Source organism: Arachis ipaensis, chromosome B4 (assembly GCF_059453495.1).
Source record: "Arachis ipaensis isolate K30076 ecotype BB chromosome B4, ASM5945349v1, whole genome shotgun sequence".
NCBI lineage: Eukaryota > Viridiplantae > Streptophyta > Magnoliopsida > Fabales > Fabaceae > Arachis > Arachis ipaensis.
Window position 1 is genome coordinate 134,498,909 of NC_142439.1, and position 25,417 is coordinate 134,524,325.

General features: G+C 33.8%; 1 protein-coding gene, 1 long non-coding RNA gene and 2 pseudogenes across 7 annotated transcripts in view; 3 read left to right on the top strand and 1 right to left on the bottom strand.

The window, feature by feature from the left end:
- Positions 1–25,417, bottom strand: part of LOC148569316 (uncharacterized) — a 163,378-nt gene that overhangs the window by 119,349 nt on the left and 18,612 nt on the right. The gene's annotated exons all lie outside the window — the stretch shown is intronic.
- Positions 3,813–5,269, top strand: LOC107635013 (uncharacterized; annotated as a pseudogene).
- On the top strand, positions 10,638–12,541 carry LOC110271598 (uncharacterized; annotated as a pseudogene). The gene is made up of 4 exons (XR_015881029.1): positions 10,638–10,688; positions 11,021–11,125; positions 11,518–11,691; positions 12,138–12,541. The product of XR_015881029.1 is annotated as an uncharacterized LOC110271598 (transcript).
- On the top strand, positions 21,278–23,731 carry LOC107635021 (uncharacterized). 5 transcript variants are annotated; one of them, XR_015880752.1, is made up of 3 exons: positions 21,278–21,924; positions 22,134–22,527; positions 23,392–23,731. It is a non-coding gene; the product is annotated as an uncharacterized LOC107635021 (long non-coding RNA). The 5 variants fall into 5 exon arrangements; XR_015880754.1 differs by having other exon boundaries at positions 22,201–22,527; XR_015880753.1 differs by lacking the exon at positions 21,278–21,924 and adding an exon at positions 21,961–21,997.

The window sequence follows — 25,417 nt, forward strand, 5'->3', positions numbered from 1 at the left end:
GTGTTTAATGTTGGCCCCAATAGTGACTTACCCTACTTGTTTAATGACCCAAATAAAAGAGACAAAAAAATAATATGTTTTTGTCATGCTTGTATATAATAACTAATAAGTTAGGGTCTAATTTTTGTACAGCGCACTTATTTATCGAGATGTAGCATCCCATGTAATACCTTTTTGACCGTGACTAAAATGATAAACTAACAGTTCAATACCACATTCAACACTAGTGAAACAACTTTGTTTATTTTTGACATTCAATCAAAATAGATACAATATCATTTTCTTATTTTTTATTATCATAATATTTTTTTATAAAAATTCACTTGTAATTATTTTTATGTAAAATTAATAATAAAAAACATCATGAATTAAGTTTTACCATCATGAATCTATCTTTATTCCTCATCTTTATGAGACCTAGATAAAACATTAAACTTGTGCTTAGCTAAATCAGATCAAACATTGGTACTTTAGTTTACTCTATTGATTGAATGACGTCCATTAAAGAAAAAGTGATGTTTCACCTAAGAAGGATTAAGCTTTTGGTTGTCCATCATGTGATTTCCTTCAACTGCATTTGTCATATTTAATTGTGCTAGTTGTTTAGTGCTTTATGTAATTTATCTTGGGTTGGAGCCCTTAAACTATGGCGTTTTCTTAATGTGTTTCCTTTACATTTCTTGCCCCCTCATGCTGTACTTTTGCATTTTCAATTGGAGAAAATTGGAGAGAAAATAGAGGAAGAAAAGGTACAGCATATAAAAGATGAAGAATTGGGGTTGGGGTGGTAGAAAGAGAGAGAGAATGGTAACAATTTTTGTTGCAAAATGCGAAGTTTTTTAATCATAATTTTAGAGTCATTTACATCAGTCTCCTAAATTTTTAATATTAAATATTTTAAGTTTTTAAATATAATTTTTTTAATTTAATTTGTTTAATTAAAATAATTATTTTAAAATTTTATACATTTTTTATATTTTATTTTTAATCAAATTAAAAAAATATATAATATTATCTAATAAAAATAACTGTTAAAAATTATTTTATATATTTTGATATTTAAAAAATAAATTTAATTTTAATATATTGATAATATAAAATATTTTATATAATATACAATTATAATTATTTTTTAATAATAAATTATATAATTAAATATATATGTAAAACAATTTTTACATTAAAAATACATTAAATTTAAATTTTTAAAAAATTACTATCCAATTTTAAAAATTTTAGTAATTAATCAAGATAATTATTCATAATTTTATGAAAATAAATTTTTTATTTTTAATTTGAAGAAAATACCGCATGGTAACTGTTGAACTAGAATTTTCGCTAATTCACACTTTTGGGTTTGGTAGGTCGGCCACGAGCTTTGTGTGTGCGTGGAGTTCACGCTTCATAAAACTCATTCTAACATATTTTTCACACAATTTCATGAAAAAAGTATATGAGTACTGCAAGGAATTTAAGTAATTATATTTGTATACTAAATATATAAAAATATTATTATTATAATTAATTACATATTTAGAATATTTTTAATTAAAAAATACATATTAATTATTAAAAAATACTAATATTAAAATAGTGTCTAAAAAATAATAATGTGACTGCTATTTTAATAATGTTATTTTTTTCTATAAATTCATAAAAATATACAAAGCAAAGAAATTATATTTGGAGTTACTTTATAAAAAATTAGAGTCAACATATTTTTTTTTAGCGTCTATTATAAAAAATGTATCAATAACGAAATTACAATGAGCCAATGACTAATAGCATATAAAATGAATTAATTACTCATAACATATATGGTTTTGTTACTTAGTTTAACATGAAATTTTTTGGGTTACGTTACATATATACCAAAATCAGCCACTAAAGTCAGTTATCAGTATAAAATACATGTTAGAATATAAATATACATTAAAAATAAATTAAATCACAAATATATTTATACACAAATATATTGATGACTAATTTTAATAACTGATTTTAGTGTACAAATCATAGTTGTAAGAACCGGACCGAACCAGCCAGTTCGACCGAAAAACTGGTGAACCAATTATCTGGTCGGTCCAGTTAGTCATTCTGACCGGATAAGGAATAGAACCGGATAAAACCGGTTTGAACCGTCCGATTTTGATAAAAACCAAAAAACCAGCGGTTTTTGTATAACCGGCCGGTTTAGAAAACCTTTTTTTTTTTTTTTTCGTTTTCAAAACGAATGTCTCTCACTCTCTCGTATACCCCCTCTCTTATTTATTTTTGGTTCCACTATTAAAATCAAAGATGAAAAATTACACTATATTTTATCAAATGTTGAAAAAACTGGAGAGGATCCATTTCCCTTGCCCCCTTCCCCCTAACCCTAAATCCCCAAAAGCCAAAACAGCAGTCCTTCAAGTCTTCCTCAGCTTCTCATCACACCATACATAGTTGATCACCACACCTCACCTCACCTCACCGTCGGCCTGTCGTCTTCTTTCTCCCCTCGTCACACCAACACTCTTCCTCGCAGTCTCTCTCAGTCTCGAAGACTCTCTTCCTCTGCTTCATCTCGCTGGCTTCACAGTGTGTCCGAGTACGTCGAGTTCGTGGCTCCGCGTCTCTCGTCGTCGTCGTCGCGTCTCCTGCGTCACTGCTGCGGTGCCACCTCTCCGTCGCTGCTGCGGTGCTGCCTCTCCGTCGCTAGAATCTGCCTCATCCAGGTTGGTCTCCAAACTATGAAATCTGTTCTCTGTTTTTTTTAGTTATTTAGTTGGATTTTAATTTGATTAAGGGAGTGAATAACTGATAGGTTAATGGCAGATTGTTGATTATGTATATATTGTTGAGTTATAACTTGTTATATTGTTGAACTAGTTGATGGCAGATTGTTAGATTTTTTTTTTTTTTCAGATTCGTAGTGGTTATGTTTGTTTTTATTGATGTAACATTGCTGTGAATTTATATTGCTGGATATGAAAATATGGAAATATGGAAATATGGATTATGTAACATTGTTTTTGTAATACCTGTTTTATACCATTGCTCTCCTATATTGTTTTAGAATGTCTTCAGCCAATACACCATCAGAAACACCATCCTCCACGGCTCCTTGCTCCGTCGGCGCATCCTCTCCGTCCACTGCCTCCTCTCTCGAATTGCTGGATTTTTTATTAATTTTTGATTATGCCATTATGCTTGTTTGCTTTAGAAGAAGGATTGCTGGATTTTCTAGCAATTTTTGTCGGAGTTATTTGTTGTTGAACTATTATGCCATTGTGCATCTGTTTAGTGTAGTGACTCTGAGTCTTTTTGTCGAATTATTTGCTGTTGAACTACTATGGTGTTGCTTTTAAATGTGTGTTGAATTAAATGGTTGTTTTCAAGTTGAATGCAACCAATTTACTTGTGAGTAAAGTGCTTGTTATCCATTCATCAATTTCTCATGGTTGTTTGTCTTTGTTAGGTACCAATCTTGCTCATAATTTAAATCATTCGGCAGATTTAGGCTTGAAAACATGTTGACAAAACTGGTTTTATGTCCAAAACAGATTTTAGTGAATGCATATATGGTTGCTTTTGTCTTGTCTAACAGGAACCCTTTGAATTGAACTGTTGGAAATAGGTTATGCTCCCAACATTGAACAATTGATGTAAATTTGTATTTTGTAATAGCTGTTGTTTTATACCTTTGCTATTATATTTTCTAGTTACGTGAAACCGGTTTTACCGGTTCAACCAGTGATTTATCGGTTGAACCAGTAAACCAGTGAACCAGTAACCTGACCAGTTTGATCACCGATTCGGTTCTTACAACTATGGTAGAGGGGCTCACGGTTGAGGGTATATTGGAAAATTGGTCCAAGTTGAAGCCTGTTATCATGGAAGAGTGGAGTGAGAATAGAGAAACTTTGGTAGATCTTTTTGGAAAGTAGAGATGAATGGTTAGAGCAGGATTTTGCTACTTGGATCGGTGCAAATAGGTAACCAAATTAAACCTTCTGAGCTGTGATTAGTTTAGCATATTTATATCACATGAAGGAGATCTACTACTACTAATTCGTGATGTTTGCCTATAGATTCTATCCTGGTGTTTCTGATGCATTAAAATTTGCAAGCTCGAGAGTGTATATTGTCACCACGAAACAGGTCAGCGTCCAACCTTTTTTTTTTTTACCCTAGCTAGGGGATGATAATCCTGTCAACAGAAACTTTTGTCTAAGTATTAATGAAAAATACTCCATTCCATAATATTTTTACTTTCGAAAGTCAATGTATCTTGATAAAAATTGCAAGTAAATATAAAATTTTTAATGCACCGAATTTTCAAGGTGACAATTATTTTGGAATGAAAGAGTAAGAGAGAAAGGAAGATAATGTTGTCCTAATACGACTTATGCACCTTTTGCAATTTTACATCATGTCCCCTGTTCATTTTGTATCTTTATCATTTCTTTTGTAATTTTAGAGCCGTTTTGCCGATGCTTTACTTTACTCCGAGAGCTTGCTGGGGTGACAATTCCACCTGAAAGAATATATGGTCTAGGAACTGGGTCAGTGTAGTATATATTCGTCTAAAATAATGTCCAGTGATGCTTTAACATTTTTTTTCTTTTCTTTTCTCTTGCTTTATTTTTTGAAAGGAAATTCACTTTCCTTGCACCATCTTTGGTTTTACCGGTAGGCCTAAGGTGGAAGTGCTGAAGCAGCTTCAAAAGAGACCAGAGCACCAAGGACTCACACTTCAGTAAGATATTGTGCTACTAGAACTAATTATACATCATTCTGGTTATTGTAATTTCTACTGGAACTCTATTATTGCTTACCTGAAATTAACTCTTTTAACCAGCTTTGTTGAGGATCGGATTGCTACCTTAAAAAATGTCATCAAAGAACCTGAGTTAGATCAATGGAATCTGTATTTAGGTAGCTTCCTTTTGTATTTCTTAACCAGTTTATAATTGGAATGGATTCTCTCATGGGAAAATATTACATGACATCGTGATACGTATGGTCGAGTGTGCCTGATAAGTGTAATTGTTTTTGGGATCAGGGAACTGGGGTTACAACACTCAGAAAGAGAGAGAGAAGAAGCTGCGGCTATCCCCAGAATTCAAGTTCTCAAGCTGTCGGACTTCAGTAAGAAGTTGAAATGATTGTTTGTTGCCTTCATTGAATTTTCACTTTTTCAGGCGTCAGCATTGAACTGATCATTTTGTTACCATCTCATTTATAAAGAAAGTCAGTTTGTTGTGACCACAATCTTTCTATTTAAAATGGCTGCTGTAACTGTATCCTCTAATGTATATAGAGAAATGTTTTTTCAGTACATAGTAATATAGTATATATACACACACAATAAATTGACAGTTGATTATTGAAACTCAAAACTGGTTTTCATTATGTAAGTGTTATGTTCAATAAGAAAAGATAGATAATAGATAGATCTACACTCTTGGATGAAGGCAATGTGTTGAATTTACACATATATAACTGAGTTTGTTTTTATTTGGGTGGCTAAATATATTAAGTTATCACTAGGGGTGCACAGGCCCGGCCCGGCTCGAAGGCTCGGCCCGGTCCCGAACACTTTTGGGGCTAATTTGGTGTGATTTCATCGGGTTTAGGGCCGGGTAAGGATCTCAAAAATAGACCCGGTCATTATTTTGGGTCGGATCCGGGCCATAGCTCGGGTCACCCGAAGTCGGCCCGGTGACCCGGTCATCATACACAATTAATATTTTGTGTTATTAGTGATGGATCATGACTATTCTTATGTGGAATTTAAGTATTGTAAATCTTAATATTTTGTGTTATTAGTCATTATAAAACTATAAGTTAATGTTTTATGTTTAGAATGCATAAGACTTTAGACTAATGCATAATATTGTGTTATTTGTATTGATTTAAATATTTGGTATTATTAGACAATATTAGTATTGATTGTGGTTATACTTTAGTATTAATTGTGGTTATGCTTTAATTTTGAAGAATGGTTGGTTCTTGTTATATTTTTCTAAGTGAATTTTACCATGTTAAATAATGGTTGGAGTCTTGAAAAATTTGGATATTTTTACATTATAACTTACAAGAAGGTATCAACGTAATGTAATGTTAACGGCCCGGTTTTCACTCGGTTTTCACCCGGTTTTTACCCGGTATAATTGTGGCCCGAAAGTGTATTGGTTTCATCGGGTCTAGGGCTGGGTTCGGGTCTAATAAAAAGACCCGGTGTATATTTCGGGTCGGGTCTGGGTCACATCAAACCCGGCTTCACCCGGCCCATGTACACCCCTAGTTATCACAATGTGGAAATAAATAGAGGAAATATGTGCCTCAAATGAAGCTGCAAGATCAATGTGGAAGATTCCAAAAAATACGACGCCACTCATAGTCATATGTGAATGTCTATTTCGAAAGCAAATATTATTTGTGGTAATGCTACGCTGAAAAAAGGTACTGAAATATTTCGAGGATTTACTACACATCTTCCATCTTAGAAGGCAGTTTTGGTCTCCATCAAAGTTATGCAAAATGGTAAAAATATTAATGCATAGATAAAATTATATTGTAATGCACGAAAACTTAAACAACAAATTCCATCAAGATAAAGTCGCCTATATTGATCAAACAGTATTATTATATTCAGTTATATATCATGTCTATAATAAATTCATTTATGCTGTAGATGAGCTTAATTAATAAGGTAACGGTAGCTCTTTTTACTCAAACTTAGATATTACCATAGGTCTTTCCTTTAAAGATCTAACATGCAAACCAAAAAATGTAATCTTACACTGTTAGGCTGTGTTTGTTTACAGAGATAGGACATTGAGATACAAAATCGTGTTTGGCAGAGGAGATATGGACAGAGACAATGTGTCCAGAGACACTGAATTAGTGTATTTTGTGTCTATCCTGACAGGAAGGAAACGGAAATACTAACAAGGGACACAACTTATTTTTTATTTTTTCTTTCATTATTTTTGTTACTTTTTCATAATTATATTTTTTATTGTTATATTTTTCATCTCAAATTTTTTGAATGAAAAAAAAAAGAATAAATTGAATTTTCATAATTTGTTCTAGTTTATCACCAAATAGAATATAAGAACACAAAATTTTATGTCTTTGTCCATCAGTGTCTTGTCCTATCTTATTTTCAGTGTCTTATCCTGTCCTATTCTTAGAAACAAACGCAGCCTTAAAATGTGTTTAGTTTGGGATTTGTTAAGCCACCTAAGCATAGCACCTTTTCAAGGGCATCAAGGCGAATTTTTTTACTTAGATAAGTTTTTAAAGAATAGACATAATTCATAAAAATTACAATCATGTTAAATGTATTAAAAATGTCATTTACAAAAACTTAGATTAAATGAGAAAAGAAAGAAACTATTGGCATTATTAAAATATTTTTACTTAAAACTAAAGTTTCAAAAATTAAATCAGTGATCAAACTAGTAGAATTAAAAATTTAAAAGTTTAAAGATTTAATCGAAGCTGAACCGGATATAATAATATAATATATTTATATATATGAAATATATAATTTTTTTAAAAAAAATATTTTATTTCAAATCAGTTAACCGCTATAAAATGAGATCAATTTGATCAGTTAATCAATTATTTATAATCAAATTTTATCTTAATAAATAGTACTGATTTAATAATTTGTTTTTGGTTAATCAAACAATTTTTTTTTATTTTCGATCCAATTCTCACGACAATACTTAAAACTATAACCTATATAACCAACTTGGGTTGGTTGAATGGTCAGCTCACTCATCCGCTTAAGCAAGTGTCGGGGGTTCGAATTCCGCTTTGTGCATGCAACAACCCATTGGTCCCTTAAATGGAGCTCAGATCCACGACGGATTAGTCCTTGACTTATCGGGTTGGGGATACCGTGGGCAACCAAAAAAAAACTATATCCTATATAAAACAATTTATAGTAATAATAAGTTAGTTAGAAGGTGGAAACTCAGGTGTAGTAGTCAACTTCACGTGAAGTTAATAACTAAGAACTGTTCCATAAATTGCGAGATAGATTCCCTATCTCTGGACCTGAATATTTTGATACGATGCTAAATTCATACATACCGATACAATAAAAATATCGACAACTTAAAATATGACATGGGAATTATATTTTTTGCGTCACTAATTAATTTTTAAGGTGTTTGCTACGGTATGATGATAAATTCATACGTACCGATATGTTTAAAATACGGATAAGTAATAATAAATCATGTGGAATTTATTTTCCACGTCAGCATTTAATTTTTTTTAAATATATATTATATCACCACTTTTACTAAAATATCCCTTTAATTAAATAAAAATAAAAATATATTTTTTATTTAATTTTACAAAAAGACTTAAACATCCTTTTTTTATTTAATTAAACAAAAATATCCTTTTAAATTAATCAAATTTTAGAATTCAATTAATCCTAATTTTATAATTTCAAATAATTTAAACAACAAAACAAAAACATATTAAAAAATAAAAAATTAAAATTATTCTTCATGTGGATTAAACATATTATAAAAACAAAAAGGAAAAACTACCATTTGTACCTATGAATTTTGCGAACGCTGACAAAAGTACCCATCAAACAAGAAAACTAACGTTGTACCCATGAAATATAGGTTCCGTGTGACAATAGTATCCAAACCGCAATTTTTTGTTAACTTTTTAATAAAATTCCCAAATTATCCCTTCTATCTTCTTCCCCAAATTCCAAATTTCACAACTCTCACCACTCATCTTCTTCCTCTGATGCTGCCCGCCACCAGACATGAAGAATATAAAATTAATTTCCTTTCATTTAATTCTTCAGCTATCACACAATTCTCAGTCATCCTCCTTTCAAAGATCCCATTTTCTGAAGCATTAAAATTCATGAGATTTCAAAGACAACACAAACTCTGAAACCCGGAGGACAGAACACAAAACAGATTGAACTTCATCAAAACTTGAATAAACAAGAATAGATATTAAAGCTGTCAAACACACCAGAAGATAAGAGAACAACACAATAAAGAACCACCTTTAACAAACCACCACCCCCAGAAAATCTTCTCAATCCAAAGCAACAACATCACCTTTCCGCTGACTCCAAATCTAAAAAGATAAAATTGATAGCTAAGACACAAAGAGAAAAAGGGAGAAATAACACATACGATCGGCCCTGGACAAGGCTGCATGTGTACTGATTGAGAACGATGATAGAACCTCTCTGCAACTTGCCAGAATGAATCAAATCGTTCTTCTGCGTAGCGAGCATGCTTTGCTGGTAATGGGAGCCATCAGAGAGAACCAAACGGAATCTCTCGGTATTGTTTTGTTGCGACTGCACAAGTTTAAAGTCCATTACTTGCAAAATCGGCTTCAGATCCTCAGCCGAACTGGAATTCTCGCACATCTTCGTAATCGCCGATTCGGTGAGTTTCACCTCCATTTTTGGGAACCCTAGCAAGAAATTGAAACCGCGTTTAGTGATGTAAAACAAAACGCCGAAGTTTGGTTAGAGTGCGTTGAAGCATTTTGGAGAGAGAGAGAGAGAGAGAGAGAGAGAGAGAGAGAGAGAGAGAGAGAGAGGTGGTGAGTTGAGAAAAGAAGAGTGAGAAATTTGGAATTTGGGGAAGAAGATAGAAGGGTAATTTGGGAATTTTATTAAAAAGTCAACAAAAAATCACGGTTTGGGTATTATTGTCACACGAAACACATCTTTCATGAGTATAACGTTAGTTTTCTTGTTTGATGGGTACTTTTGTCAGTTTGCAAAATTCATGGGTACAAATGGTAGTTTTTCCAAACAAACAACTAAAATCGTTCACGCCTCTGAAGATTTCTGAAATCTTCTTCTCTGCTCTTGCTATCCTCTCTCTCTCTCTCTGTCTCTCTCTGCTTGATCTCTATCAATCTTTCTCACTGTGCGTCGGACGCAAGATCTCTCCCTCTCTCCTCTCTTGTCTCGCAATCGAGCTCATCGCCGGTGTTTCAACGTCTCGCGGCCTTCCCTGGGCTCCTCCTCTCCGGCGACAGAAGCACTCGTCGGATCGCCGTCGCCCGTCGTCTTCTGGTTTCAAGTATTTGCCGTCGCGAGTCGCCGTGGATCGTGGACCGTCGTAGGGTCGTCACTTGCTTCGTCGCTCGTCCTCTTCTGGGCTGGGGTCCTCTTCGTCACCCAGTCGCCCTTGGTAAGTCCATGCATCATCACTTCCCCTGTTCTCCCTTTCCCAGATTGCCTTGAGATGATGTTGAATTGGTAATCAATTAATTTGTTAGTGATTGAATCTTGAATTTGTTGCTGTCTTGCTGAATAATCACCGAGTTTAATTTTTTTTTTCTTTGCTAAAAATCATCAGAGTTGAATTTGTTACTGATTATCATCGAACCTTGAATTTGTTGCTAGCTTGCTCAAACACCCCCTATTATCTTTTCTATGCACTACTTGGGTATGTTACAGTTTTCATATGACCGGGCTTACAATTTGTTGCTGTCTTGCTCAAACACCCCCTATTATATTTATCTCTACAGTCTTCATATTGTACATTGCTTCATGATTTCAGTTTGTTTTTGCATGATATACTTCAACTGATAGCTTGTTTCCCCTGAATGAATTAAAATAAAGGTGAATCACTAGTTCCCTTAATCACTTAGGTGACACCTTTGAGAAGGCTTTTGAGGTAACTTCTCTGTCTTATATGTTTCCACCTTGGAATTGGTTTATGTCCACAGTTCATAACAAGTTACATGGCTTTGTTTGAATTAGTTGGGAAATGTTTCTTCCACGCTTGAAACATCAAACCTGGTCTATGTCTATTAATGATGTTTTATTATAGGGTAACAATGTAGTAACATCTTGCTTTCAGCAAAAAACAGAATTGTTAACTAGCTGAGACACATAGTTAACTACTAATTTGATTCTTCATTATCTGGTGTATGGGAATTGTATCATTTCAAGTATTGAAACAACATAACATTGTTCATCTCATTGCTGCTTCTCAAATTTCTTCAGGAAGGTCGAATGATCGTGGAGAGCAAGACAGCAGAACTGAAGACTCAAATCCGGCTTAAAGGAAGTCACGAGGACAATGAATCACAACTCAAGGCATCTCGAGAAGTATTGCCAACTATGTAATCGTGTGTTCTTGCCTCACTAAGTGAAGGCACAGACTGTATAAGCTATATCAGAGATGTTAATAGATTTTTTAGTTTGAATAAGATGGTTCTATGCAGATCAGTAATGACACATTCAACCATTATAAAATCATAAGAAAAATACTAAACCAGAATTTCATTGTCAGAAGTTTATGGCGGAACATCATAATATTTTTTAACCATTGGATTGATGAGTAGTTTTCAACCTTTTACACCTTTGAATTATCAACCGCTTCTGATAGCATTTCTGAATAGAAAATTGAGTTTGTAATGACAATTTAGTTGAATAAAATGTTTATGTTCTTAAGTAACTGAACAAGCATAATTTCACTTTGCTTTGGTTGCAACTTGCAGGTGGCAATGGCAACGGCTGCCAAAGCAAAACTACTTCTTCGCGAGCTAAAAACTGTTAAAGCAGATTTGGCTTTTGCAAAAGCCAGGTGTTCTCAACTAGAAGAAGAAAATAAAATGCTCCGCGACCGCGGTACCACTACCACTAAGGGACAGAACCGTGAAGATGATGATATGGTATTGGTTATTTGTTGTTCCCTATTTCAAATTTGATATGACAACACCTATGAAGCACTCATACAGGCATAACAAAATTTGAAAGCATCTTCCAATTTCATGTGTTGTTTTATCTAAACATGAGTTATATGTATGAATCTCATAAGTTTATAACCTCATTTTTGCTGGAGATTATTTTTTTCATCCCTTCTAGCTTTTACACCATTGCATGTTTGCCTATCATATACAGCATTGAAAGATAGTTGAAGTGGTACACATTTAGTGGTTGAAGGCAAGAGCTTTCTTTTGCTTCAAGCATACTATGGAATTGTTTATTATATGCATATATACTAACTACCCTGTGTTATGCATATATCCCAAGAACTCATTGTGTTTTTAACAACAATATGATCATTTAAATATGAAACTTTAGGTCCTATATGGCTATGTTTTTGTAACTTGTACAGATTTGGTTTCAACTGGAGACGCTTCTTGCCGAGAAGGCTCGCTTGGCAGGCGAGAATGAGGTATATGCTAGGGAAACCGTTTCCTAAGGGAGATTGTGGAGTACCATCAGCTGACAATGCAGGATGTAGTGTACCTGGATGATGGCATTGCCGAAGTCCCAGAGGTTTATGACAGCTCGAGTGGGGTGTCCCGGATAACGTCTTTCAACCCATCACCATCAGAATCACCTCTTCGAGTGGTTATTCGGAACTCAGAAAGTTCACCTATTCTCCCAAACGAGATGTTAACTGTGATATTGATCTATACAAAGTTATTCTTTTTCTTTCTTTTTGTAACTTCTTGTAATTGAAATTGCACTTTTTTCTGATCTTTATATTAGGAAAGTATTGGTATTCTGATTCAATGCATTAATAGAAGTCAAATTATCATAAGAAGATTAATAAGTTAAATAACAACAAAACCAGCCAGAGATTTTGGATGGTGAATTTTCTGAACAAAAATCCTATATTATATGGTACAGTACTACAGTGGCCTCAGAATCAGAATGTTACAAAGTATCAGTAGCAAGTCCAAATCAATTCATTCCTTTCTTTTGCATCAGAAGATGCACAATCAAGCTTTGAAATGACTTCATCTTACTGCCTCATCTTAGAAGTAATTAAAATTCTCTACTAGTAAAATAATATTAACCAGTACAAGTAGCTAACACAAGTTTATATATACTTGTAATTGTTTCATATAACGATACCATATAGGCATTTACGCAAATGATCTCATTTCATGTCCTTTAGGTAGCGTTTGTTTTGAGGTACTGAGACTCAGTATCGTGTTTGTTAGTTCAGAGACTGGTACTAAAATTTCTGTCTCTGTCTCTAAAATTTCAGTATTTCAGTACCTCCAAAAAGTATGGACACAGGGGACTGAAATATTTAGAGATGGAGACTGAAACTTTAATAACATTTTATACCTAAAATACTTTTATTTCAATTAATTAATTCCAATTTTACTCTTTGTGCAAATTAAATTAGAGTTTTATTCTTGTTTCAATTCCTGTCTCTCATTTTGCACCAAACAGAATACTGAAATTTATTTTAATCCCTGTCTCTTAGTATCTGTCTTTCAGTCTCAGTCTTTCTGTCTCTGTCTCTCCACCAAACGCTACCTTATATACTTTTCAACAATCATTACTGTACTTTAGAAAGACACCTGGAACTAACTCAGCTCATGCCTCGTATGAAGTATTTAAGTAATAGTGACTGAATTTTCCTTTTTGACCATTCTCTGAAAATTAATCTTTACTGTCATTAGTATTTATTTTGGTCTAGTGAGATGGAGAACCTATTTCATAGTTAGACCATTTTTTGAGCAACATACCTATTTCAAGTGACAACCAGGATTATGAAACCATTGTATATTGTTTGATCATAACTTTAGTTATTTATAACTAATCTATAACAAATTAAAGAAGCAATATCACAAGTGAAATGATGTTGATTATCCTTAGTCTCCCTTCTTACAAATAAAGAGAAACAAACTGTTCATCTAATAAATTCAGAATAACCTATAATTAAAAGCATCTTCACATAGTTCTTAATTAAAACTACCGCCTACTAAGTTATCATAATATATAGAAAAGGAAAATATCAGATCAAATGCAATAAAACAAAAACATAAAACTACACAAAGATTTTGTGAAGTGAAGCAACACTCCTTGCGGGTGTGTTTCATAAACCACATTCGGAAATATTTGTCACTTTTACACTATATATGGCAGAAACTGCAGAAATAGACCTTCATTTCTTAATTAAGAGTCATAGACTTACAATGAACTTCCTCTAGCTTATAGGGTCATTAGAAGATACACTTAACCTCTTACTAGTATATTATATGAACATGATGTGACCAGTTCAATGTGACTCCTCCGCATTCGACGTTCTCAAAGTGTAACCACGAATGCCTCCGGCGAAATTTTACATGTGTTGTTGGTGTATATATATCAAGGTTGCTTCTTTCAAAAATGTAAAAAGCTTCATAGCAGAAAAACATCCTGGCTTGTATTTATAATATCTTAGAATAACTGGAAGAATAAACTAGTAGAACCATCACCAAATGACCTCAAGTCTGCTGGTTTTACCAAAGCCCTGCACAATGGGCAGGTCCTTTCCCTCTCAAACTTGGTAAAATAAGAGAGCAAGAAAATAGAAAGGAATAAAAATGAAAGTAGCAAGAGAGATTGAAGCACTGTAAGATCAGTGAATTTGGAAAATAAAATAAAATAAAATAATTTAAAAATTTGAAACATACAGAATCCTATATGATAGATAAATATATCTGCAATTTTCTCATCAACGGCTATTATTGCGCATTCTACTACCTAAAGAGCCGGGTATACTCTAGAAAAGCAAAATCTAGGACCAGATAACTCTATGCTAAAAATTAAAAAGCATAACATGAAACTTCTAAGTTAAAATCGATAAAGATGAAGCAAACTACTGCTACATTTGAAAATAAAAAAACTCATACATACAGGTAACCAAGTGCAATTCAAAATAAATAACAAAATAATTTCAGATTACTATGCAGGCCAGTATATATAACAACAAAGCAAGTCTCACCACTCTGATACACAATCTTCACAGAAGATGTGTTTACAATGAAGTAATATTGGAGCATGCATCTTCTCTTGACAAATAGCACAAAGATCACCAGCCACAATCACCTGCCAGCAGATAAACCCCTTAACTTGCATGAAAAACTAGCATACAAGAAAGGAAGAGGATACAAAATAATTATTAACAGATAGTGAAGTATGGTAAGAACAACTTATAGGAGGCTATAAAGTTCTTAACAACAGACTTCGGTTATTCATTCAGCACCACCAAAATTAACGAGCCCACAGTACCTGCTCTGATGTTGCATAAGAACCATAATGCACTTCTTTCTGTGACAATGCCTTCACTGCAGCAAAGAAGGCTTGCACCTGACAACCAACAGACACAGGGTTTAAGAAAACCACCACCAGTGACGATGTAATCCACAAATAGTTTAAAACAATAAACAAACGAGTTCCTATACAATCCCAGCTAAATGACATACTTATCATGGAAGATGCTTCCAAGAATGATTTATACAACTGAAGTCTACATCAAAGAAATGAAGCACAAGGAAGATTGGATATATAACTGAAATTTTTCCCCGGAAAAGACAAACTGATTGGTTGATAGCTGCATTCAGAATTATAACCATATATTCACATAAAAACAGAAAACAAAGAAAAATCCATGGAAGAAGATGAAAATTCTAGGTTGAACCTATAAAATAAAAAATCCTGATTGTTCTGAAACACCACAATAATACAAGGAGACGGAAAGTACCTTTTAGAAAGCTGATGCCAAAATTAGTGACTTTACTGCAAGAAATCTCAAGACTCTCCAAACATGCCAACTCTGGAAGCAAATTGAATAAAATACATTGTTCTGTTAATCATTGAACCATGTGTTGACTAAGACAACAATGACTATACTTCCATATGAAGCTATATAAAATGCACATGTTTAACACCATGAACTATTCCACTGTATAATCTTTCCGTAGAGAACTACCCATTAGAAGGAAAAAATGAATATAAAGTTAGCCAATACAATGAATTTAATGAAATATATAAAAGCATGGGATGATATATTTAATTAAGCTAAAGAGAAATTAACAAAGGCCTTACAACATTTCAAGGCAGCAATATCGAAAATAACACAACTGGCAAATAAGTTAATTCAGGGGTACATCTAAACTCCCCTAAAAATAAATTGGGATAGGATCTTAAAAGTAGGACACAGTTACTTGGGATTTAGATAATGCAAACAAAATGTCAACATGAAAATAATATCAAGGAATAAGTAACGCTCCAATGCTAAAATAAAAATCAAAATATTACTGTAACTTCAAAACTAGACCATTGAAGCCTTTAGAATACAAAATTTTTGGAAGTCAAATGATTCTGTTTCATAACAAAATAAAGGTTGCTCATCACATATTTCATCAAGTTCACATTCAATAAGTAAAACAATAAAGCCATTTTACAAATAAGTGGAGTCAACTACAAGGATCAAATGAGCATAGACACAAGCATGCAAAAAGTAAGAACATGAAAATCCCATTGCCCCAATTACTTATATACATATACTGTCAACGATAATTAGATACCAAGAAGCATGTAGCAGAAATCTCAATAACTCACTTGGCCAAGCACAAAGTCATAGTCCCTTGAACCGCTGCCTCAGTTCAGATTCTGGAGTGGCCAACAGTTTCTTCGTACGACCATTACTAATCCCCGATTTTACCATATAACAAATATGATTTTACCATATAAGATTTTACCAAATTGTACATGGATTGGAATTTCAAGTTCGGACATTATCTGGCAACAAAATTGGCCAATGATTTAGCCAATTCACTTGGTGCCGATAAAAGCCAGAATAGTTTATGAAGCTATATAAAATGCACATGTTTACTACATGAAATTCCAGTCCCTAATTCTTCACCGAAGGCGAATAGATGATCATCAAGACATTCATAAAAACCACAACCTCCAACAATTGATAATATTTCCAACACATATTAGCCTAGCATCTTATGGAATATGAGTACTAGGTGCTAATACCGCATATCCAAAACAAAGTTCAAACACTTTGTCGTATCCTCATTCCTTATTCACAAATTAATCCTTAAAAAACCATTCATTACCATTATTAACATATTACCATAACAAGACACCTATTGGCACTAAGACATCAACCAAATGCCACAACCTTCTCAGATCTCAATAGTAACCACCACTTAAAAAATTGACAACGCTCCCCTATCCAACAAAGTGCTACACATTCTTGTATATACAGTTAGTTAAAATAATCCAAAGACATTGCAAAAACCAAAAATCAAGTACTACAATACTTAGGAACAAACCAGAATTAACTCAAGAACAGAACAGAAAAACAAATAGAAGCAGTGAAAAATCAGACCAAAAAAAATCAAGAACCAACCTGAGTCAGAGGCTCCATTCTTGATGATGCAGACAGAGAGTGGCAGAGTGCAGGGAGGAGTGGAGGAAGACGCGGTGGCTGCCAGAAAGGGAGAGGCGCTGGACGACGACGGCTGGACGGGGCTCGGCGATGGAGGGCGAAGGGGCATTCAAAGAACTTCCATAGAGGAGAAAGATGCAGCGTTTGCCCAGTTGAGTGGTTTAGCCTTCCTTCTCCTTTAGGGTTTGTTTGGATGTTGAAAAGAAAATGGAAGGAAAGAAAATAAGAGGAAAGAAAATAAGAAAAAAGAAAATGGAAAGAAAAGTTGAGTTATTTGTGTGTTGTTTGGATGAATAGAAAATAGATGGAAAGAAAATAGAGAAAAAATAGAGGAGTGCTACACATACAAGTCATTTTTGTTTACAAGTCTTACAAGTTGGGCCTAACAACACACGCGTTACTGTTCGCGTGTTTCATCTTCGTTTCCTTTTTTACGAAGAAGAAGAAACGTGAAAACGGCATGAATATAAATGACTTGTATGATTTGTATGGAAAAGCGTTCTCTCTTTGCCTTCGATCTCCTTCTGTTTTTTTTTTTATTTTCATGGTTTCTGAAATCAAGCTTTGAAATTGTTTTGAAGATGATGAAATTTCAGAAATACACCCGAACGATTACAAAAATACACCCAAACGATTACAGAAATACATCCAAAGGATTACAGAAATACACCCAAACAGTTACAGAAATAAACCAAACGATCACAGAAATACACCCAAAGGATTACAGAAATACACCCAATATAAGGAGAGACAGTATATTTCTTCTTGAAATCAATACACCCAAAGGATTACAGAAATACATTCAAAGGATTACAAAAATACACCAAAGGATTTAAGAAATACACCCAAAATTCGTTACAGAAATACACCCAAAGGATTTAAGAAATACACCCATAATTCACAACTCTTTCTCTTTTTCCTCCTCATCTTCTGCTGCTTCTTCTTCAAAAACGATTTCAGAGCTTGATGTCAAAAAACAATGGAAATCGAGAATAACGAAGAAAGAAAACAAAGAGAAAAGCACGTAATTGAAGAAGAAGAACAGGAAGAGGAAGAAGAACGTGCAGCAAGAAGCAGAAGAAGAAGGAGAAAGAGAAGGCAAGAAACGTACCTTGAATAATGTTTCTTCATTTTTTCTGGTGATTTTGATGAAGGAGAAAGAGAAAACGAAAAGAGGAGAAGAAAATTCAATAAAAAAAGAGGGAGGAAGAGAAAAAAAAGAGACACGGAGAAAGAAGAAGGAAGAGGAAGAGGAAGAATGGAGAAAGAAGAAGAAGAAGAAGAAGAAGAAGAAGAAGAAGAAGAAGAAGAGGAAGAGGAAGAGGAAGAGGAAGAGGAAGCACGGAGAAAGAAGAAGAAGAAAAAGAGGCACAAAAAAAAACATGAAACGGCGTGAATATAAATGACTTGTATGACTTGTATGGAAAATCACTTGTATGTGGAGAATTACTCAATTTTCTTTTGTTTGGATGGAAAGAAAAGTGAGAAGAAAGAAAATTATAATAGTATAAAATTATATTAATACTCTTATCATAAAATAAAGTATAAATATTTTTATTTATTCATGTTTTATTATATTTTATAAATATTATAAAATATTATAATTTTATATATTTGATTTAAATTATTTATCTAATACATATAATATTTAAATATAAAATTTTATTATAATAATATATTAAAATTAAATTTATATTAATATTTGTTAATAATAATATAACTAAGGGTAGTATTGGAAATACAAAAATATAGCACTTTTCTTCTTGTTTTCTTGCTTGTGATGGAAAGAAAATTTTTTTAGTGGGACCCACACAAAAATTTTCTTTCCTTCCTATTTTCCTTCATAACCAAACAAAGAAAAATATTATTTTTCATCCATTTTCCTTCCATCAATTTTCTTTCCACCCATTTTCTATTAAACCAAACATAGTGTTAGGTTCTTTAAATTCCGTGGGTAGCTAGCTACCGAGCTCAATGCAATCAATTATTGCTAGGATTTTGCTGTTTTGATGTGCTTCAGAGGGGAGGGAAAGTGCTGAATCCTTCTCCACGAATCAGATCCCAAAGTATGAACCCTAGAGTCGAACCCTGAGGTAACGACGGAGAAGCGTTGATCTTCCTACAACGGCAAGTTTCTGAACTTTCCGATGGACGGATTCCAGAGAAGGAGATTTCTGGAAACGGTTAAGAGATAGAGAGAGAGGATAGGAGGAGGAGAGAAGAAGATGAAGAATACTGAAGGTTTCTGAACTCAGATGAAGAACAATTTTAATTTTTTGTTTTTTTAATATGTTTAATATAGATGAAGAATAATTTTGACTTTTTTGTTATTTTAATATGTTTTTGTTTTGTTGTTTCAATTATTTGAAAGAGTAAACTACCATTTGTACCCATGAAAGTTAAAAACGCCAACAAATCTACCCATAAAAGAAGAAAATTACCATTTGTATCCATAAAACATGAGTTTCGCACAACAAAAATATCCAAACACTAAAAAATTATCTAAAAACCCCAAAATACCCTTATCATTACCACTACTACCATCATCCCCCATCTCTCTCTTCGCATCACATGAACACTCTCTGATCTAACCTTCATTTCTCTGCCACAAACCACCTCTGCCACAAACCACCTCATTGCCACTCCTTCATCACCATAACCTTCACCTTTGGAGGAATCAAAATCAACCCAGAGAAGAATTTGAAATGGATGACGATGGGTGAGAGTCAAAATTGGATCTTGGTTTCAGTTGAATCTGAAGCTGTTTGAGGGAACAAAATATTGAAAAGGGTGTCATGGAGAAAGCTAACAGAAATAGCGCGAAAAAGAACACAGATCCAAGGTGAGAAGAGAGTGAGGAGAGAGGATCAAATCTGAACAATCAAACACAGAAGCCTCATGTATTTGGATTCACTTTTTCTGGGAGAAAAGAAAAATGGTGAAAGAGACAGAAAGAGAGAGAGAGAGCTCACCGCGATTTTGGTTTGCAAAGGGGACCGCGGTGGTGGCGGCTGGCGCGGTGGCCCGTCAGAGGCACTGGTTCGGTGATGAGGAGAAGGTAGCTCCGGTAGGTGAGGGTGGTCGGTGGTGAAAAGAGGAGAAGGGGGCACTGCGGCTCTAGGGTTGCTAACGACGGCGAAGCAGGGGCGGGGTGGGTGCGAAGGTCCTCTGGTCGGCAAGAGCGAGACAGGGAAGGAGAGAAGGAGGGGTGGTCACTGACACTGACATTGGAGGCTGCAAGAACGGAAACAGAGGCAATTTGGGGTTAGTGGTGGTGGTGGTGGTGGTAAGGTGATGAGTAGACGAGGATGATGGAGTGGTTAGTGGGGAGGGGAAAGATGATGCAGATGATGATAAGGGTATTTTGGGGTTTTTAGGTAATATTTTAGTGTTTGGATATTTTTGTTGTGCGAAACTCATGTTTTATGGATACAAATGGTAGTTTTCTTCTTTTATGGGTAGATTTCTCAGCGTTTTCAACTTTCGTAGGTACAAATGGTAGTTTACTCTTATTTGAAACTATAAAACTAGGGTTAATTGAATTTTAAAATTTGATTAATTTAAAATGATATTTTTGTCTAATCAAATAAAGGATGAATGTTTAAGTCTTTTTATAAAATTAAATAAATAAATATTTTTTATTTTTATTTAATTAAAAGAGTATTTTAGTAAAAACTGTGATATACTATATATTTTAAAAAAAAATTAAATGTTGATGTGAAAAATAAATTCCACATGTCTTATTGTTATTTGTCTATATTTTAAAAGTATCAGTATATATGAATTTATTATCGTACCGTAACAAATACCAATTTTTAAATATATATTATATCAATACTTTTATTAATTTTTTTTATATTTTAACAAAAATTATTGTTTTATTTAATTTTATAAAAAAACTTAAATATTTTATTTTATATTGAACAAAAAACTATCTTAATTTTTTTAATTTAGTAAAAATTTAGTTAGCCTTAGTTTTGTAATTTTAAATCTGAAACCATTTAAAAATTCAAAATTCAAAATAAAAACATATATAAAAAATAAAAAAATAAAAAAAAGTGTTTGATCTAAAGTGTTCTTCCTGTCTGGGCAAAGAAGAAGAAGAAGTGTCTCCGTCAGTCGGTCACTCGGTCTCCTCTCTGCTCTTCTTTGTCCGAAGCTCTCTTCGTGTCGTCTCCACTCTGCTCTTCTTTCTCTCAAGCTCTGTTCGTGTAGTCTCTGGCCAAGAAGAAGACGAAGCTCTGTTCGAATCGTCCCCCCAGTTCCTCCACGTCGTTTTCTCGAATCGAATTTTGCCTTGTGAATAACGGTGGATCTGTCACTGGTTTCAATTCTAGTAGGGATCGGAGGGCGTGATGGTGTCGAGAGAGCTGTTCGGTTGGTCCCCGCCGCACATACAGCCTCTCACTCCGGTGTCGAGGTTTCGGAGCCGCCGGAGTCACCGTCTCTGTATATTGATCCCGGTGCCGAGACTTCGGCGCCGCAACAGGTTGAGGTGGAGGAGGAGATCGAGGAGCCAGAGGAGGTTGAGCCGTCGCCAGCTGCTGTTCCTTTCTCCCGCCTCTTCGCTTGCGCCGATCGTTTTGACTGGTTCCTTACTTCCTTATGATCTGCTGCAGCTCACGGCACCGCTCTCGTCGTTTACTTGCATTTCTTTGCCAAAATCATCCAGGTTCCTTGGCAAGATGCCCAGTTTCACACGTTCAAGGAGGTTCGGTTTCGTTCTCTTCTTAAGCCCTTACCCTAGATTTTGTTGTGCGTAGCTGTCTGGATTTTCATTTCTGGTAATTTGATTTTGCTTTAGTTGTGAAATGTATTTGCTGCTTGTGAATTGTGATGTTGGATGAGGTAATTGAGCAATGAATTTTTTTTCACCAATACTGAATTGATTACACTCATTTGAACACTTCTTCCTGTAAGGGAGCATCAAAACCGCAATTCAGGCTGGGTCAGCATTGGCATTCACCTCTGCATTTATTGATTTCAGAGGTCAGAGAATAAAACATGATTCTCATAAGGAGTATGCTGCCTACAACTCTGCATTGATGAAAACTATTAAGGGTGCAACAACTGGTTTAATTTCTGGCACCATCTGGGTACTGTTGTTGCCACCTGGAATCATGTTCCTCGTGTTGAGAGAAACGTTGCTCTTCCAGGCCTCATAAGAACTTTCAAGATGATGGGCAACTATGCATTGACCTTTGTTGCCATAGGAGGAGTCTACATTGGTGTTAAGCAGTTGGTGCAGAACGCTAGGATGAAGAGGGATCTTGTCAATGGTGCTGTAGGTGTGCAACTGTTCTGGGTTACAAAGGTAGCCTTTTGCTCCAAACTATTTAGCTCTGTTAGACCATAATTTTTATATGTTAAATCTATATCTTGAAATCTCACTTATGGAACGTCGATGAAAATGGTGAACAGAACTCAATGATGCTTTGATGGCTTTCCCCTATAATATAATTAGATGTGATAGTGAAGTATCATATAAGGAAATCCAGTTCCTTTGTATGTGAATGTTGTGTGTGTGTGTGTGCCCCCATCAACAAAATCCTCCTCCTCCTCCTTTTCAAGTTACGTTGCTTGTGTGTATTCGTGAGTTTTCATATTTGTTTCTTTATGATTTGTGTTTGGGTCCGATGTGTTTTTATTCATACCCTTAATGTCAATTCTGAAATCACAGAAGCTTAAAGTGACATTTGTGCCCTTTTTTTTGCTGTCTTCAGTGATCTGTTTCATTCAGATCCAATAATACTTGCTTGATAGCTGATGTTATGTGAACTTGAACCTTATTTTTCTTTATATAGAAACTAAATTCCAGAGTTTATTGCCTTTTGTTATTTTTTTTCGCTGACATTTAGTTGTATTCCCTTATTTTCATTATTTTTCCGTGAAGCTCCTAAGTTGTTCGTTTTCCATTCCAACCAAGAAATTTTCTTGTTCTTAAAGCCCACAATGTCTTGTAGCCATAGCTTAAGGCCTAAGCATAATGTATCTGTTAGCGGTTGTAGTTCAAATGAAACCTTTATTGCTAACTAATTGAAACTTTTCTTTTAATTAATTTCTGGAAAGAATGAGAATTATAGGATGCCATGATAAAGTTAGCTGTATTTTTCGTTGCTTGGGGCTATGTTAGTTATTATTGTAATGCTTATTCAGCCTTAAAATTTGTTTTACATAGATGGTTGGTCAGTTAATGTGTCTGCAAATACTGGCACTGGAAGAAGTCAATATGTGAATGCTGGAGAACTAAGTGGCAGCACTTCTTCACATGAAGGACTTAACAAGCTGATAAACATAGGGGTGTTAGCTTTAACACTGATTTGATACATAGTGATCTTATAGCGTATATAAACATTGTGGGAGCATAGAACTAAGATATATTTTTTCCTATGTAAATTCTCTTGCCGGTACATATTTATTTGTCGCAATCGGCCAAAACCAAACCCACATTTAGTATTTTGAATGTTGCTTCTTGTGCTTCATTTACGCAGTGTTATTGGTTGGTTTGTCCAAATTAGTTATAGGTGATTTTGTTGGATACTATCAGACATGTAGAATCAGTTCATTAATTTTTATTAATTTTTTGCAGTATTGTAAATTTATTGACAGAATTACTTATTCAATCGCAAATAGTTATACAATAGTCTTAAAATAACATAGTCCTGAATGTTCTTCACTTTTGAAATTAATTTCTCAAGCTACACTTATAAAATAGTTTCAATATAAATTTGTCAAGCGTCTATATTTTGTTATTTCCTTTTAGTGATTTGTTAGCGTTTAGAAAAATGAAAGCTTAAAATTTCATGCTGACAAACAAGGCTTTCGAGTTACATTTTATAATCATATGCTAAGGAAAGCCTTATTAATTATTATGCTTTTTTTCTCATTAATTCCAAAAAAAAGTATAGTCTAATTTTGATATGTAAATAGTATCTCCCAAACCGTGTTTCACTTTTTATATGACAGAATACTTGCAAGAGTAAACACTTCATAACATAATAAAGCATTGCTGTCACTTTAAACCAATTAAATAAAATGGAACAAAAATAATTTGACACTAATTAATTAGAACAGTAATTTGCAGGAATATAAAGTAAAAAACTAACATCGAGATCAAATCAAATTAATGAATAAATTATCTGAAACATTCCGATTTCAGCCATCACATCGCAGTGTCATTTAAGGGCGGATAGATCCAACTTTTTTATATCTGAAAATTTAAGAAAACATAACCAATGAAACAGTGGCAATGGAATGCCAACAATGCATATATATATATATATATATATATATATATATATATATATATATATATATATATATATATATATCCTTTTGAATAATTTTCAACCCTTCTATTTTCATGCAAAGTTCATTTTCCCATGGTTTCTCATGTTAAGCTATTTTTGGAAGGAATGGTCCCCGAATTAATTGTGTAGTGGCTACCTAATAAGCTTAATTATGTTCTTAGCTTTCATTTCTATTTCTGATTCCATAACTCTTCCTAATCCCCATCCCCAAATTAAAATAAATACTACTACTATGCATGCCACCTCCATCTATCTCTATAAAACACCTTAATTTGAGCCTTCTTAATACTTTTAATTTATTTATATTTTGTGGCTGCACCTAATACACATGCATCGTGTATGCATAATTTCACTCAAGTAGTGCTACTGCTACGTACTGTACGTAATGCATATACGGTATACTAATTTATGTCTATGAATTACTGCATGAATTAAATAATTTGGTTAAGTATATATATATATATATATATATATATCTGCATGAAGAACATGATGATCAGGTAGTCTAAGTTGTTGTACATATATATACATACATAGCTAGTCTGATTTTCTTTACTTCTCACATAACAATATAACAGCAGCTTTAATTTTTACCAACTCTCAAAGCCATATGTAATTAATTACTTTAACACTTGCGGAGAAGGACTCATGATTTGATTTTGCATGCATATCTATTATTTGATCTCTTTAAGATGTGGTTATGCTTTCTATTGAAGGGTTTTACTTAGAATCGTTATGGTTACAGAACAATATCTTGGACTAACACTAACCAATAATCTCAATTTCCCACCTAATCGATATGTTTTACCATCATGAATCTATCTTTATTCCTCATGCTGTACTTTTGCATTTTTAATTGGAGAAAATTGGAGAGAAAATGGAGGAAGAGAAGGT